Source organism: Nycticebus coucang, unplaced genomic scaffold (genome assembly GCF_027406575.1).
Source record: "Nycticebus coucang isolate mNycCou1 unplaced genomic scaffold, mNycCou1.pri scaffold_49, whole genome shotgun sequence".
Taxonomy (NCBI): Eukaryota; Metazoa; Chordata; class Mammalia; order Primates; family Lorisidae; genus Nycticebus; species Nycticebus coucang.
The window spans coordinates 49482-52517 of NW_026515580.1; the positions used below are offsets into that span (position 1 = coordinate 49482).

The window sequence follows — 3036 nt, forward strand, 5'->3', positions numbered from 1 at the left end:
TTGACCTCCTGGGAGTTAAAGTATATGCACCCTTTTTGAATACAAATGCTGTTTAATTTATTATGTGGAAAACACATAGAATTTGAAGATTAGCATTTTAATCAACTCTAATCTTAGTATTTGCTGCTTCCCCCACTTCTCCTTTGTCTGTCAAAAAAAAAAAATTGGATAAACCAACTTTGGAAATGACAGCTAATGTCCTCTCTCAGAGCAGCGGGATCAGTCTGAAACATAAAAGCAGCGCCCTGTGTAGAAACTTTTCCTGAACCAAATGTTCCAGCACATTAACAGTGTGCAGGGGGGCCATCAATTATTTCAGAAACAGAACAATCTATTCATTCAACAAACATTTACTGAAGACCCGTGCAGAGGAAGGGGGGTGGGGTCCTGTATGTAGCCGGGATCTGATGGCACCTCTAATCTGAAATTTGGCTTCAGTATTTCGCCATGTGAATTTTTCTCCTTTTTTTCCTTTAACTTTTCACATGGCAGGGCCAGGAGCTTTGAAGCTTGGAGTTCTTCTGGCGGGCACAATGCGTTGGATTCGCACAGTGGAAATTAAAGTCCCCCAGATAGAAGAGACGTGTTTCCCGCCCAGGTTCAGGGCGGAGCCGAGCTCGGGCGGAGGGGGCCGGGCTGGCCTGAGTGCCCGGGGCGCGGTGGCGCAGCTCTGGAATCGCAACATCGGGAACCAGGATGGGAAGCTGAAGAGGAGCGCAGGTGATGCCTCGCATGAAAGCTGCGGCGGCGCCGGCGCCAAAAAAGCTGTGGGGCCCAGGGATGTGGAAGCCACAAGAAGGGGAGCGGGGGCAAGAAGGCTCTGGGCAGGCACCGGGGCAAGAGGGGAGGAGGCGGCGGGGAGCTGGGCAAGAAGAGGAGCCAGTCGGACTCCAGGGCCTCGGTGTTTTCCAACCTGCGGATCAGGAAGAACCTGTCCAAGGGGGAAAGCGCGGGGGGCTCCCGCGAGGACGTGCTAGCCCGGCGAGCTGGACAGGGCTCACTCCATGCTCACCAAGACCCCGGACCTCAGGCTCTCGGCGGACGAGACCCGTCTGTCGAATACCAAGTGTGCTGACCCTTTTGAGGTGACCGGTCTGGGGGGTCCAGCCCGCCAAGACCAGGGTGGGCATCCGGGCGATTGCAGGGGATTTGGAAACTGCAGCAGGGGCTCAGGTTGGACACAGAACCAGCTCAGGTTCGGACACGGACATCTATAGCTTTCACTCAGCTACAGAGCAAGAGGATTTGCTTTCAGACATCCAGCAGGCGATCCGCCTGAAGCAGAGCAGCGGAAGCAGCAGCAGCGTCTGTTGCTTCTGCAGGACTCTGAGGAGCCGGCAGCACCCCCCACCGCCACCTGCCCTCAGCCCGGGGCCTTCCTGGGCCTGGAACAGTTCCTGCTGGGGCCGCGGCGCACGGGGCTGCGGAAGCCCCGGACCGAGTGGACACAGAGCAGCCGCTGTCCGCCGTCTTGGACCTGCATGAGGGCCTGGCCCTTAGGGCCTGGCCGCTAAGTCCCCGGTGGCCGGGCAGCCGCCAACCCCCGGCGCTCTCCGCGCCTCCGGAGCGCCTGGCCTTCCAGAGGCCCAGCCCTCAGCCAAAGACTCGCCCTGGTCCTCCGCCTTCCCGTTTCCCGAGGCTGGACCGGGGGAGAGCGCGGCCGAAGCCTTCGAGCACAGGGCTGGGGACACCGATGAGGAGGGCGAGGAGGATTCTTTTGAGGATGCCCTCCGCGGCTCTCCGGGGGAGGAGTGGGGCCGGGAGGTGGGAGAAGAGGCCCCGCAGAGGTTGGAGGGACAGCCGGAGGAGGGGTCGCAACGGCCTGGCACCCCAACCGTGCCTTCCTGCCCGGCAGCCCCGCGCCCAGCCTGTGGCTGCTTCAAGCCCTACCCACTCATAACCCCCTGATACACCAAGACCACCACCCGGCAGCTCAGCTCGCCCGATCACTCGCCTTCTCGGTCCTCTAGCCAAAGCCCTGGGATCAAGAGGCAGCTGGAGCCCCCCTGTGCCGGGGGCCCAGAACTGCCCGGACCTCCGCGGCCTCCCCAGCCAAAAAGCACTGTGCCGATGGTGGCCTTTCGGGGGCCTCAGACGCTCTGCAGACCGGACGGAGGAGCTGGATGCCCACGCGCCCCGGGCGGGAGGCTCTGCGCACCTGCTGGAGCGCTGTGTGGCCGCGGACTGCAGCGGCGGTGGGGTGTCTCCAGCAGTGGTCGCCAAGGGGTCTGGGGCGCCCGCGGCTGTAGATGGCTTCCAGAAAGTGTTCACAGGTGAGCGCACCCTGCTGCTAGCCCCTAGGTCGCAAGTCGTCTGCCAATCAGGGCCTCCTGCCACCCTCCTCTCAGGGTTCTGAAAGGCGGAGACCTGCTAGTGGCAGGTCGCTTCATGAGGAATCCTGTTCTGCCCAGCTAGCCTCCTTGGCGAAATGCCTTGGACGTGCTTATTTTCTTCCAAGGTCTCATAGCGAACGACTTAGTTGTGTCTCTTTGGAGTCATCTCAAGGAAAGGATGGTCTGTCCATTGAGTCACGCCAAACATATAGACTCCTTTTTTGCCTTGTTAGTTAAACCATCAATCTTCTCTTCCCTTCCTCATCACCAGGGCATTAAAAAGAACACAATGGTTCATGTTCCCTTTACAAGGTTCAGCGCGGGAGGCACAAATCATTTATTCAGGTACTATCCAAAGGTGATTGCTAACCCCTTTTAAATACATATGTGTGTATGTAAGTGTAGAACATGTACATGTAACACGTAGCTTCTGTCTGGCAGGAGTCAGGGGTCTACTACTTCTATTTTCTTATTTATTTATTTTTGAGTCTCACTCTGGCATCATCGTAGCTCACAGCAAGCTCAAACTCTTGGACTTAAATGATCCTCTTGACTCAGCTTCCTGAGTAGCTGGGACTATAGGAGCCTGCCACAACTGCGGGCTATTTTTTCTATTTCTAGTAGAAACAGGGTCTCACTCTTTCTTAGGCTGGTCTGGAACTCCTGAACTCAAGCAATCCACCTGCCTCTCCCTCCCAGAGTG

At 57.6% G+C, this 3036-nt stretch overlaps 1 pseudogene; it reads left to right on the forward strand.

The window, feature by feature from the left end:
- Positions 1-533: 533 nt before the first annotated feature.
- LOC128579360 (formin-2-like) lies at positions 534-2540 on the forward strand (annotated as a pseudogene).
- The last annotated feature ends 496 nt before the right edge of the window (positions 2541-3036 follow it).